Genomic DNA, 14,955 nt, shown 5'->3' on the forward strand with positions numbered 1-14,955 from the left:
GGGGGGCGTGTCTTTCAGACCCAGGTTGAGGTGCAGAAATAAACAGCAGACAAGAAGACACATGAATTTTTGTGTCTTCTTCCCCTAGACTTCTTTCCACTTTCTGCTTTCGCCTGACAGTCATTTCTGAAGGTAGAGTACAGTTAAATAACTGAACATTTAGTACCGATTTGCTTTGTGGTTTTCTCATTCCTCCTTAGGAGACTTTTCTTTGTGACAGAGTATTTGATGGGGATCTTTTAGGAACGGGGCTCTGCTCTTCCTGCGCGCCTCATACACAGTCCAGAAGCTTCCCTATGATTCAGGACCACCTAAGTTTCTAAGAGAATCATCTTTTTCGGTTCGTTTCGTTTCGTTTCTTCTCTTCTCTGTTCTGTTCTCTTTTCCTTCTTCTCTTTTCGGTTTCCCTCACAGGGCACGCCTGGAGGACCAGGGTAGAAAATCCTGGTTCTTGCTACACACACAGCTTTCATTTTGCTTCAGCTGTCTTGGGACATCTTTCTGTAACAAGAAAAACATAATTTGATCAAATAATACCTAATGTTCCTTAATGAAAGCCCCAGTCACCGTTTGGTCGGTCTGTTAATATTACACGTTGTTGCAGTTAATTGTGGGGAAACAGGTTCTACTTACATAAATGGGTTAGAAAAAAGCTTAGGGTGGAAAGCCGCCACCGAGGGGTGAAAATGCCCGAGGTTAGCTAGCGAGATATTGTAATGGGATCACAAGCAACTTGTGATATCACTTGCGGGAAGTTACCTTCCATCTGACACCAATGTACTTTGATCACAAACTCCACTTGCCTCCCCCTGCCCTCCGACCCTTTGCTTCTCACAGGCACAAGTTGGTGATTACTATCTGATTGTTTTGTCCATGTTCACATGTGTAAGATCTTGTTTTCTTCACGTTCACCACGAGGGTAATAACTTGAGAGCTCAATAAATACGGAGATGAAAGCCCGGTTTGAGGTTCTTGTCTCCTCCCAGATATTAACCATTTTGGATTCAATTCTGTGTCTGTTCCCCTTTGGACAAGAGAAACTCCAGACTCATAGTCTGCAACAGTTAGTAAAATAGGGCTATATGAAAAACTCACAGTCTGATAATGATGATGATAATATTATTAGTAGCAAACATACATCTTGTGATTCAATCACTGTGTATGTGCTTTGGGCCAACTGTAATCCTGACCAGAACGTTCGAATAGAAGCATTTCAGTGTTCCTTTACACACAGAAGGGGCTGTGTTTCCAGGAGAAACATCACCAAGTTCTGTACCTGGTGATCACCGTGGCCAAGGTTGACCCTTGGGCACCTCGGGACTCTACATCCATCATCTTCACACGTCTGTCACCAGTTACTACTTATCTTTACACCTTCAAGTGTGGGGGCCTGGCTGGAGACTCACTGAACAGTTAAGAAAAAGTCTTTATCACCATCCCTACATAATAATCAACCAAGAGATTGTCAGGGATCATTTTCCTCTGCTCAATATGCATGTTAATCACAAACCTATTTTGGGAGAGATCTACCACCCGTACCCTGGAATGATTCTGTTGGGAAGGATGCTGGAATCCCAGTGGAGGGGCTGATTAGGTACCTGTGGAGTGAGGGGGGCCCATGTGGTTACAGACATGGCTCCAAGGTCAGGAGGCCAAACCTGTGTTCAAAGGCCACCGGGTTATGCTTAATTTGGGTTTGTGCATATTTCCAAGGGGGTGTCGTGTGCCAGGGCTGATGCAGCAGCACATCTGAAAGCGCTGGGCAGTGATGATATCCAGGATGTGGGAGTTCCGCCGGGCTTATAGGGTTTAGAAACAGGCTTCGAAGAGTGACTTAACATCGTCTTTTGAATTCAGGGTGCTTGGGATGAGGAGTCTGTTGGCACATTCTAGGTGTTCTAAATACAAGTCACTGTTCATGGGGAAAGTGGAAGGAAATGAGCTAAGTTCACAACACGGCTCCTCTCCTAGTGCCCTGTGAATAAGAGAAAAGAGAGAGATGTGTCTCTATCAGGGCCCACCAAGTAGGATGGGAAAGAAGAGAAAGGTACTGTTCCACGGGCAAGTCCAGGCTCAGGAATTTCTCCTGCCGGCCACTGCTGCCTCATCTCAGCAAGACTGATTCTCAACACTCCCCTGCAGGTGAGAAGGGGTCTCCTCGCTGGGCCAGCTTCACCTGGAAGCACCAGGAGAGGTTCTAGTCATTGAGGTCCTTGCTCACAGCAGAATGGCAGGCCTGGAGAGAAAACCGGGAGATGCAGACTCGGGGCATCCCAATGAACTTGGGCTTCGTGTGGTAAGCGAGCTCCCCCAGCAAGCCGTCACTGGCCTGCCGTCTGAAATGAAACAAATCCAAACACGGTAAACTAGCACACCAAGCTTGGGAAGCAGTCAAAATCCTATTAAAAACAATTGATCCCATATGTCTTCTTGGGCAAAGTCAGAATTCTTTTCTTTTTCCTAAGAGCTATTGGTATTCTGCTCAGTTTTCCCTTTGAGTTCACTGTGTTCTCCTAGACTATGAAGTGACAGAAGTTTCAGTCCCTCTCATGAATTCTAAAATGCACACCGGGTAAATTCCAGTAGTCTGTACAATCGAAATGAAGCCAACACAAGTCACTAGAAAATACTGGAAAATGCTATTTTTAAGTCGTACCTGGCTGTCTCTTCGTTTTCCATTCTCTTTTCTTTTTAAAATAGGGGAAGCAGCTCTTGTCTGGGAGAGATATGTGATATTAGAGCCACACTCAGATATATCAGGGAGCCAGGAGTGGGAGTGTGGTGAGCTGGTAGAAAACACAGCTGAGGCGCCTGGTCAGAGCTGCAGATCAGGGAAAGTGGGGACTGGTGTGTGACTTACCTCCTTCATTACCCAGTGCTTAGCGCAGTGCTTGGCCTATAACGTGTGTTTCGTTCAACTTTATTCAGTGAGTGAGTGAATTCAGGGACATAGGGTCACAATCCTAGACTGTTTCTTGGGATCTGGATGTTCCTTCTAGCTTGCCTGGGATTGACCTGACATTTTGCGTCTGTCCTGGAGTGACTTTGTCTTGCCATTGATTCCTTTGGGCCTGTTCTCCCTTCTTTCGTGGGAGATTCCATCGCAAGGCTGTAGGCGTTTTCTGATACTTTGAGTCCAGATGGTTCCTGGTTGTCTTTTATTGCATTATCCCAAAACCTAGTGACTTAAAATAAGTGTTTTATTATATCTAAGGATTTCATGGGCCAGGAACTCGGGCACGGTGCAGCCTGGGGGTTCTCGGACTCCATGGCTCTGACCGGGTTCCTCATATCTGGTGGAAGGGCTGGCCTGGGAGGCTCACCGTGTCTTTCTCCCGTGTCCGGTGCCTTGTCTGGATGGCTGGAAAGCAGAGCTCAGGCGGCATTGTGGACAGGACCCCTATATACATCATGTGATCTCTGCAGCATGGTGGTCCCAGAGTGGCAGGAAGAAGAAGTCCTCCATTTTTTTTTAAATTTTTATTTTTTAGCCTGGGCACGGATGCTAGCACATTCACTTCTGCTCCACCATGTCACCGAAGCAGCTCCAGAGCCCATCTCGATTCCACGGAGGGGACATCAGCCCCACCTGCCCATGGAAGGAGTGTCTGAGAATTTATGACCATCTTCCATTTGATTTCAAAGAGCCTCAGATGAAAAATGTGTCACAGTAGCCCAAAGGTAGAAACAACGCGAACGGTCATCCATGAATGACTGGATCACTAAAATGTGCCCTTTCCATGCAAAGTGGGCATTACTCAGTCATAAAACGAAAGGACATCCTGACCCCTGCTATAGCATGGATGAACCCTGAGGTCATTTTACTGAGGGAAATAAGCCAGTCACAGAAGGATGGCTGCACAACGTGAATGCACTCCATGCCATCGCTACACTGAAACATGGTTAGTAATGGTACATTTTATGTACGCAATTAATTGCATTTTGTGATAAGTTATATTAAAATGAAATTATAAGACATGTAAAATATCAAATTATATTAAAAAATATGTGACAGGCCTCTGAATTTGTATGGTTGTTTGCTTCTCCATTAATGTTTGAGTTGAGGAACCCAATAACACTTTCTCGTAGGGCTGTGAGTATCTCCTTACCCTCTCTCTGAGATTTTGGCACCTAACTTAATCTTCTTTTAGTTTTAGGATGAACGAGACCCACCGAAGTGAGTAGAGGCACAGATAGCTTCACTCCAGACACCAATTGAGAGAAAACGATTAGGTGATCTGTGAGTGTCTTTAAAAATGAAGCCCACTGAAGACTTTCTTATCCCCAGGAGCCCTTATTCCTAAATTATTAATGTTGTTTTGCCTTATGAAAACAATGAAATGTGAGTTACTAGGGAGTGCTTTAACTCACCTGTCAGGCATCAGCAGAATCAACACATGACGCCTCACATACCTTGTCTGCGTATATGCAAATTAATTCAAGTTTACTTTGCACTTGTAACGGCTCTGGCTGACTTACAGACCTTGTGGGCTTAAGGGAAGCAATAGTAGTACGCTATCTCGACTTGAGATTTTTTGCTGTCTCTTTAGCCCTAGTGACATAACATTTATTGTCCTGTATCTTCTATAATGTTTGTGTTGATAATTTTGTGACAAATCCAAGTATAGCATTTGTTCAGAAAAGTGCACAAATCCTAAGTGTGCAGTTCAATGTGTTTTCATGAAGTGAATTCACCCATGGAATTTGCAAGTACGATCAGGAAAAAAGTGCTTCTGGAAGCCCCTCCCCCAAGGGAGCCTCGCTCTTGACTTCTGCTACCTCAGATTCAGTTTCCCTGCTTTTGAACTTTTTACAAATAGAACCACACAGTCGTTATTCTTTGTGAGTTGGCTTCTTTCGGATTTACATTTGTGAGATTCATCTATGTGTAGTGTGGTTATAAATCATTTTAATTTCATTGAAATATACCACATTTTATTTCTCCACTCTGCTCTTAGCCATTTGGGTTATTTCCAGTTTTTTTTTCTTTTCTTTTTTTTTTTTTTTAAGATAATATGAAAAGTGCTGCTATCAACATTCTTCTGCAAATCTTTTGGAACAGCTGTGCTGCCTATCTGTTGGATTTATGTGGACAAGCTGAATCACTATGTCACAAGGTATGCAAATGGACTCCTTTACTTGTACATCCCAAACAGGTTTCTGAACCCACTTACATCAATTTATATTACCATTGTATGAGACTTTGCTTTGCTCTACATGCTTTCCAGGCTCAGAATTGTTAGCCTGCTTCATTTTAACTGTTCTGGTAGAGGGTGGTGTTGTGCTCTCTGTTTGCCAGTTAGATCACCACTTTGTGCCATGCCGGTTCAAGCAGTTTGTCCGTTTTTTGTTTTTTGTTTTTTTTTCTAATGGGGTATCTACTTTTTTTTTTTTTTTTACTGATTCATAGACATTTAAAAAATATCTTCTGGATGTGAATACTTCATTGGATAGATTTATTGCAAATATGTTCTCCCATCCCCTGCATTGCCTGTTCACTCTCTGAATGGTGTCTTTTGAGGAACAGAAATTCTTAACTTTAATGGAGAGTAGTATAAAATAACTTCAATTTTTTTTTTGCATAGTAATCTTTGTATGGGCGTGTCTTATTTAATATATTTCCCTATCACAGGGGCAAGAATAGAATGTCCTCTGTTTTTTTGAAAAAAAAAAAGTATATTGTCTTATCCTTTTTAATGTTTATTTATTTTGAGAGAGAGAGAGAAAGAGAAAGAAGGCGTTGCATGTGAACATGCATGAAAGCAGGGAAGGGCAGAGAGAGAGAGAGAGAGAGAAAGAGAGAGAATCCCAAGCACCCTGCATTGTTAGCACAGAGCCTGATATGGGCCTAATCTCATGAACTGTGAGATTATGACCTGAGCTAAAATCAAGAGTCGGACACTTAACTGACCAAACCAGCCATGCACCCCTGCATTGCTTTATCTTTTAATTTTAGATTTGCAACATTGTGATATGTGATGGTTAATTTGTTCCTGAATGGGATTAATTCATAAATCAGCAAACTCTAAGCAGATTGCTCTCTGGAATGTGGGTGGGCCTCATCCAATCAGTTGAAGGCTGACTGGGCGAGAAAGACCAGCCTCCTTGAGTAGTAGGGCATTTTCCAGCAGACTGCCTTCAGACTTCGTCTGTACCATTGACTCTCTTGGATATTGAGCCCTACTGGCCCTGCAGATTTTGGGCTTTCCAGACTCCATCATCACATCAGCCAGTTCCTAATAATGTCTTTCTCCACATCCATACGTCTTATTCTGTTTCTCTGGAAGATACTGGTTAACACATAGGATGAGATGGAGGTCAGATACCTATTTAGTGCCCTGAAGCTCCTGAGTTTAACCCCGGGGCTCCACGGGAACCCAGTTTAACACTGTTGCTCTAGAGCTCCTATCAAAAGCATTCTGTAGATGCACCATTTACTGCCTGGCTCCAGCTGCTCATTTTTCCTTGGAGACAATTTGGAGTCTCTGTGGGGTAGGAATGAGCCTTGAGATGGGAGAGACTGGCCTCTCCACCAGGCACAGAACACAGGGGGCTGAAATTGATGTCTGGGCACGGATAACTTACATGAAGCAGCGTTGGGCGTGTCAAGGTCGGAGGCAGTGACAAAGACTGGTATGAGAGGAGAGAGGCGTGCAGTGGGTGAGACTTATGGAGAAGAGTCTGGAAAGTATGGGCTGGGCTCCCTGGGGGCATCGCGGCCAGGCTGACGGGAGCCAAGAGCCAGCTGAGCTCAGTGCTGGGTAAGGGTTATTGTCACCATGATGCAGTCACACCCCCTGGCTGTGCATCTGACCGTGTAGCCCTGACTCTGCTTTACCTGGTTTTCTATGTTTATCTCGATGCTTGTTTCTGAGATATAATCTTATCCACACAGTGGTGAATCAGAGGGAATTGGAGGAGGAGGCATTCAGAGCCCCTTGCACTCTTTGATATTTAATTATGTGCAAGCCTGCCCTTTAGGACCCGCAGGCACCTCACGGAAAACTGTTATATCAAGTAATGCATTTTTATTACCCCTTATCTTACACCTGAGCTACCTCAGCGACTCTGCAGTTTGTTACGTATATTGTGTGGGCTCTTGGATTTATTGACTGTAAGGTTGGGGACTAGTATTTGCATGGTGTGCACTATTGTAGTTTCAGATCCATAGCAGGTATTGGAATTCTGGAACCTGTTTGTTTTAGACTTAATTCAGCCAAGGAGTATAGGTTAGTATAAATAAGGCTCTGATGAAATTTTCCATTGAGGACAAGTTATAAAGTATACTCTTAAGTAAGATAACACAATCCATATAGGTACTTGATTCCTAGAAAGGCAAGGACGCTGCAGGGTTAGAATGTTAGTCAAGTACCTTTCTATAAATCCTCCTCCCACCTCCCCAAGTGATCTCATGGTGGATAAGGTGATGGAGAAGATGTTTAAATTGCATTATCTAACAGTAGGTGTTCTATATGATGTGCATCCAGTCAGACTCAGGAAAGGCACATTTCTTTTGGGTTGCTTGTAGAAGATACCTAAGATATATTTGTTAACTGAATGATCAAAAATCACAAGTATTACTTTTAAAAGAAAATCTCTCATTTAAATGCTGCACCATTCCCTGAGTGTTAACCCCTGGAAGAATGATCCCTTTTGTGAATATCTAGTTATGCATGCTATGTTCTGTCACTATTGTAATCAATACACAATTTTTAGGACAATTAAACTGCTCATCCTCATGAAAACTTATCCAGTTGTTACTATAGCTACCAAAGTACAAGAAACAAAACAAAATAAACAAACAGAAAAATCTTTCTTTGTTGGGAAGAGAAGAAAATGTCCGCATTGGAAAATCCTTGAGGCATTGAAATTCTATGTAAAAGAATCCATAGTTATTATTACAGAGGTCCTTTGCCTCTGACCTCGGGTCCTCAGAAGTACTACCAGATGGTTTTTTTCCAGGATGTGCTCTTTCGGCATTACTTGATGAAGGATGCCACAGAAAAGGCAGCCAGAAACTTGTGCTGAGTGAACCATCCACTTCTCAGTGCTACTGCCTCGTATTTGCACACCCTTAAGGAACGGATTCGAGAATATCATTTGACCACAGGTAGGAAGTATGAGCACACAACAGGGAGATTCTATACAATAGTGTGTCTCCTAGGAATTTGGTGTCTCTTCCTGTGTCATCCTGTTTTACGCAAAAGGAGTAGCTGAGCAGAACATAGGGCATGGCTGAGTTTACATACCCGAGGTGGGGGCAGGTGTCAGAGCAAGAGCAGACTGGGGACTGACTGGGGTCAGGAACAAGCTATCTAGAAGACATACCATCTGGACAACGATGTTAGTTGAGCTGCAGTCTGAGATTTGGGGCTGTAGGGTTGCCAAGAGCACGAAGCAAAGCCATCCAGAAAGTGTGTGGCAGGATGTGTAAGTGAAAGTTCTCCAGAGTCATACAACCAATACAACCAGTGGGATGTCTGCACACATGCGCATGCACACACACACACACACACACATACACACACACACACACACACAGAAAGAGGTTTATTGTAAGGAATTGGCTGACTAGGGCTGCAGGGTGGGCTGGCGGCCTGGAGACCCAGGAAAGCCAATCTCCCAGTACAAATCTAAACTCTGTCTGCTGGATAATCCTGTCTTACTCAGGGGAGGGTGGATCTTTTCTTCTGTTTAGTCTTCAACTGATTGGTTGAGGCCCATCCACAAAGAGAGCATTCTCATTTACTCAATGCCCATTGACTTAAATGTTAATTTCATCCAAAACCACCTTCACTGAAACACCCAGAATAGTTTGACAAACCACCTGGGCATCGTGGCCCAGCCAAAGGGATACGTAAAATTAAGCGTTATCTAGGTCTGGATAATAACTCATTTTTGAAAGGCAGAGCCCTTCTTGTGTGGACATGCTTCATTGGGTGGAGTGAATGTGCCATCTCACAAGAACGCTTCCCTAATCTGTACGCCATGCATTGCACTAGGACTATTGCCCTGGGTTCCAGGGGGCACAGGTATCCTGCCCCCCTCTTTGTAGAATGGGGGGGTTTGGGAGACAGAGGCTGCACTCCGTTAGTGGGCTCCACGGTGTGCTTTCCCAGTGTAAACTGTTAGAAGGGAAACACCGAGGGAAGTGAAGAGCTTTTATGATCAATATCGAGGATGCAAATATATACCCTGGGAAGTCCAATTTGATTACGATTGCGACCTAGATAAACCTGAGCTGTTTGCATATCACCAGTGCATATGCCTTACTATTGCAGCCTCACTTTCTCCCCAAGTTGGGAGTCTTCTGTGAGCAGGAAGCCCCCAGCCCTGCAGGGGAGAGACAACAAAGAGGCAGAGCCTTTCTTGCCTCTCACCTCTCAGGCTGATCCAAATGCACAGCGGGGGCGCTCACATCAAAGGGAACCCGGCTTCCAGGGATGTGGGCATGGAGGGAGATCAGACACTGGCACTTAGCGGTTTCCTTTTATTTTAGCATGCTTACCAGTGCCTCGGCCCCCTGGAGATGGATTCATTTCAGCCTCCACAGAGGCAGGCTTCCAGAAGCCTTTCTGTTTGCACAGTACAGAAGCAAATGGAAATGGGTGTGAAGACATTGATAGGCATATCCAGATATCTTTCTGTAATCATTTAATTTTTCTGGCTATGAAGGAAGTCATGTTCTTAGGAGAATACACAGAAGAAAGAGAAAATAATAAAGGGAAAAATAAAAGCCACCCAACATTAGGTACTTAATTAATATTGATTATTTGTCACATGCCAGGTACCAGGCTCCAAATAACTGCTAATAAGATGCATGCATTCCATGTGCTCCCTGGAGAAGATCTGTAGGAACGAGTCTTCATGCTGTATTATTCCCTCTGTCCCTCTTTTCATATATAAGTGTATATATTATATATACAAGTTATTAAGAGCATGTCTGTACATGTACATATGGTTTTTTTATTCAAAATGGAGGGATTATTTGTATGGCTCTGGATATTTTCTTTTCACTTAAAAATGACTTGTGAGGCCTTCTTCATGTCATTAACACGTCATGCACTGAATTCTTTTTATTCGGTGTTTAGGTTGATTTTCATTATTTTTGCAATTATAAAAAATGTCATGGTCTTTCCGGCATATGCACCACTGCTTATTTTTTTAGGACAAATTCTCAGGCACTTGGTAGGCAGGATCTGAGAGGGTGGACAGTGTGGGCAGTTTAGTAGCCTGCAGTCAAATTGCTTCTTTGCAAGTGTCCCCCAGCATAGAGCCCCGTTAGCAATGCATGACGTCATTCACGACCTGCTCATTAATTAGTATTGACTGTTGTTTTCAAAATTGCCTAATGAACAGAGAAACGAAGAAAGCTCATTTTAATTTGCATTTTCTGATGACTGGGAGAGATGACGGGCTCTGTCTGGGTGCCGGGTGACCCTCCCCCTGGGCTGACCTCCAGCTCCCCGGGAATCAGGCCGCCCAGGTTAGGAGGGGCATGTATACTTAGAGATCTGTTCCCAGATTCTGTGGCAGGGAGAAAGTGAAACACAGGGTAGGGAGGAGGTAAGCTAAGTGCCAAGTGGAGAAACAGGCAGGGCCGAGGGTGACAAGAACGGGTGACCAGTCCCTAGGGAGAGGGACACCTGTCCTCTAGATGCTGATGACCAGTTCTGAAATCAGACGCTGCACTCGGGTACCTATTTGACCCCGGAGCAGTGACTTAACCTTCCTGTGCCTCGGTTTATCACTAAAAATGAGGGTGACAAGAATATTCATCTCCAAAAATTAGGAGAGGATCCAGCAACTGATACATCAGAATCCTTACGACTTAGACTCCTGCCAGGCTGTTGGTGCACACTCAGTAAATGGCCTGTTCTTCACTCAGTCAAGCCCATATTGCTAGGGCCGGGCTCCCCAAGGGACCGCGCTGCATCTGACACCAGATTCCTCCGGGAACGTATTTCCAGAACGTGAATGGCTGTGCAGTCTTTGTGGCCTGTCCTCACACAGATCTTCTTATCTCTCTTACCTCCCGCCCGTCCTTCCTTTCATAAATATCTCCTGTGGACTTACTGTTGCCAGGCACCGTTCTAGACATACGGAGTAGAGTGGTGTCTTAGTGTGTTTGGGCTGCTCTAACCAAAATACCATAGACTGGGGGCTTAGGAGCGCCAGACATTTACTTCTCCCAGTTCTCGAGGCTGGGCAGTCAGAGATGGTGGCTTTGCAGACCTGGTGTCCAGTGAGAGTCTGCTTCCTCATAGATGGCCATCCTCCGGCTATGGCTTCGCAGAGTACAAAGGAGGAGGTAGCTCTTTGGGGTTAGAAGGGCACTAACCACAATCATGAGGGTGGTAGCCATGTTGGGAGTTAGGGTTTCAACATAAACATTTTAGGGGGGACACACACATTCAGCTCGTAGTGAGTGGTGAGCCAACTGGACAGAAACCCCTGCTCTCAGGGACCCCACGGTCTAGTGGACATGTCTTGTCTTCTATGTGCTCCGTGCCTTTCTGAGGATGGGATTATTCATGTGCTCCGCAGAATGCTCTCTTCTCTCGTCTTCACCATGCCACCTTCTCATTCTTTAATATCCAGCTCCAGTTCTGCTTCCTTCCTCCCAATCATCCTTGACTCCTTCTGCTAGAATTCAGAGTCCCCCGTTTACTGGGCATGCGGTCTACAGTAGGCACGAGGAATGCTTCTCTTGAATATTTAAAACCCTTCTTCGCCTCTCTGCTGGCGCTCGTCACTGGTTATTTATGTCAGTGGCCTCTCTCTTCTATGAAACTTAAAGCTTTTTGCCGATAATGTCCAGGGCATATCCATCTTTGACTCCCTTGCATTAGTGAGCACAGGGCCATGTGTGTAACTGATGATTAATAAATGTTTTTTAAAGAAAATAAGTGGAGGAGGGAGCTGGCATGATTAATGTTGTTTCCTGTGGGCATACATCAGGCACTAACCAGTTGACAGAAGAAACAAGGTACTGTCCTTAGTGCAGATGGATGGGAGTCCTTACCAGTGAGTCCTAGGGACAGGCCAGTGTGGAGTCACTGCTGGCATCCAGGGATTCTTCTAGTAGCGGCATTTCAGGCACAAAGGGTGAAATGTGAACTTTGATGGCCCCAAGTTCCTTTTCCAAAGGATCCTTGTCCGGCCCATCTTCCTCAGACCCTCACAAACTGTATGAGTTTCCTCTAGCTGCTGTAACAAATTATAGTCTTAGTGGCTTAAAAGAAGACACATTTATTATTTTACTGTTTGGGAGATCAGAAGTCCAAAATGGGTTTCATTCAGTGCAAATCAAGGGCTCAGCAGGGCTGTGTTCCCTCTGGAGGTTCTACAGATTGTAGGGGAGAATCGCTTCCTTGCCTTCTCCAGCATCCAGAGGCACCCCGTCCCTTGGCTCATGGCCCCACACCAATCCAACCTCTATCTCTGACTCTGACCCCCCCTGTCTGCCTCTTGTGATGGACGTTGGACCAACCCAGATAATCCAGGTTATCTCCCCATCTCAGCCCTAACCTTAATCATATTTGCAACGTCCCCTTTGCCACGTAAAGTACTCTACTCCCAAGTCCTGGGGATAAGGACACGGGCACCTTTGGGGAGATTAGAATCCTGTCTATCTTAGATGTTGTTGTCACCGCTTGGTTGGTTTCCAGGTCCTCCGAACAGGGCTAGAGTTGACACATGGAAGCAGTGTCTATGGTTAGTATTACAAACTAGTTAGAATGTGAGGCTATGCGTTTTCTGATTCAGAACAGCAGGTGCTAATGCCCGTAATGTGCATCCTCCCTGATCTAGCCTTCTGTCACTGAGAGCACCCCTGATTTGGGGACCTGCTTCTTGAGTGTCTTTCTATCCTCTCTTCTCTACTTCTGTTCCCATAGCCTAGAGCAACAGGGAAACAGAAGTGATGATCCTGGAAATCAATGGGGATGGGTTTGACGGCAGGGGTGGAGCAAAGCTGAGGAGAGAAATGAGGGATGGTGAATAATACATAATTACGGTATTTTTTTGTCAAGAAGATGAAATATCTTATGAGGCCAGTTTGCCCCCAAAATATTAAAAAAACATATTTTGCACATGGAGAATCTTGTTTTTTCTTAATATTATCATGTTTTGATCCTACTGCATTTTGTTCTGTTTTTGCCCAGATATGTAAAGCATATTATTGGGAAAAGCAGTAAGAGATTATCTATAGGGAGGTGTGTTGAAAATCATATGCAGTGGACTGAATGTGTCTTCCCAAAATTCATGTGTGGAAATTCTAACCCCCAAGGTGATTGTGTTAGGAGGTGGGGTTTCGGGAGGTGGTTAGGTCATGAGGGTGGAGCTTCATGAGTGGGATTAGCACCCTTATAGAAAAGACCACACAGAGCTCCCTCCTCTGACTCTATATGATGACACATGTGAAGCTGGCTGTCCCTCTCGCTCTTACCAGCTGCCTGACCTGCTGGTACTTTGATGTAGGATTTCCCAGCATCCAGAACTGTGAGAGATAAATGTCTGTTATTCAAGCCCCCAGTCTATGATATTGTTGTTATAGCAGATGGAGCAAAGGCACATACATAAATCAACACCATGGTGGCCCTCGTTTTTTTTTTCTCTTTCGCTTTCCTCATATAGTTCTCTCCTGATTATAATTTGCAGCAATATCTGCCAGGGATGTGTGGACAGTCACCCCCTACTGGGAGGTGGTGTTACTGCTTTCATTTTGGACAGTTAAATACATTAAAAGTGAGATATCAGACTGGTCCATATCATTTATTTCTGTTTAGTGAATCACTCTCTTTTGTCTGGCTCATAAGACACGTTGATCACGGTCCCCTTGCTTGTTATTCCAATAACTAGTTTCTCTTGTGTGATACCAGACTTTAGTAACTTATTTATAAGCATTTCCTCCAAGAAGCTAGTGATAGCCCAGGAAATATTATGCAAACGTTTATATTAGAAAGCTTGAGAGTTGTTCCATTGATGTTCTCATGCAGCTGATTGGAAAGTTGGCAGGCAATCAACCGAGAAGAGAGACATTGTCTATATGAGCACATGAATAGCATTCTATTTCAGTTTTATTTGATGGAAAATACAAAGAAGGACATATTTGTTCCTCCTTATATTTGTAGTCTGCGATAGTCTTGTAAGTCAAGGATAAGAAAAGAAAAATGAAAATGTGATAACTGTAGTTAAATGTGCTAAGTGTCCAAAAGAAAATTTTGATTTATTGACTATTTGGAAGTGAAACTCATGATACTCAGTAGGTATTTAGTATCTGTGAATTAAAAACCAATTTGTAATATTAAATTCAATCCAGGTTATTTACTTTAAATAGATCATATATATTAGAAAGCAGAGGTATTATCCTGATGGAGACTTAAAAAACACAGGCTCTATTTTTAGAAATCGTCAGAGATTATTTTCCAACTCTTTGTATGTTCTTTAACCTTGAGAAATATGTTATATTAAAGAACATATTTTTTTCTTTGGTGAGTATATAGCCAAGTTGTCTAAAATAATTTCACATATCTTCTCTACAAATGGAAAATAACCGTAAACATGTTGGCTTTTAATTTGTTTCTGACCTCTAGAAAACAATGACTTCTAGCTTCTTAGTTGAGTAGACTGGATTTTATGGTGTTGTGGTCTTCAATTTAAAATGGGTTAGGACTGGGGCACCTGGGTGGCTCAGTGGTTTAAGTGTCTGACTTCAGCTCAGGTCATGATCTCACAGCTAGTGAGTTCAAGCCCCATGTCAGGTTATGTGCTGACAGCTCAGAGCCTGGAGCCTGCTTCAGATTCTGTGTCTCCCTCTCTCTCTCTGTCCCTCTCCAGCTTGCACTCTGTCTCTCTCTTTCAAAAATGAATTAATGTTAAAAAAATAAAATGCATTAGGATCTAGGAGGTTGCCTGTAGGTCAGCTGTTGTAAGTTTATGAACTGTGGATGG

This window comes from Crocuta crocuta, unplaced genomic scaffold (assembly GCF_008692635.1).
Source record: "Crocuta crocuta isolate KB4526 unplaced genomic scaffold, BGI_CrCroc_1.0 scaffold22, whole genome shotgun sequence".
In the NCBI taxonomy this organism is placed as follows: domain Eukaryota; kingdom Metazoa; phylum Chordata; class Mammalia; order Carnivora; family Hyaenidae; genus Crocuta; species Crocuta crocuta.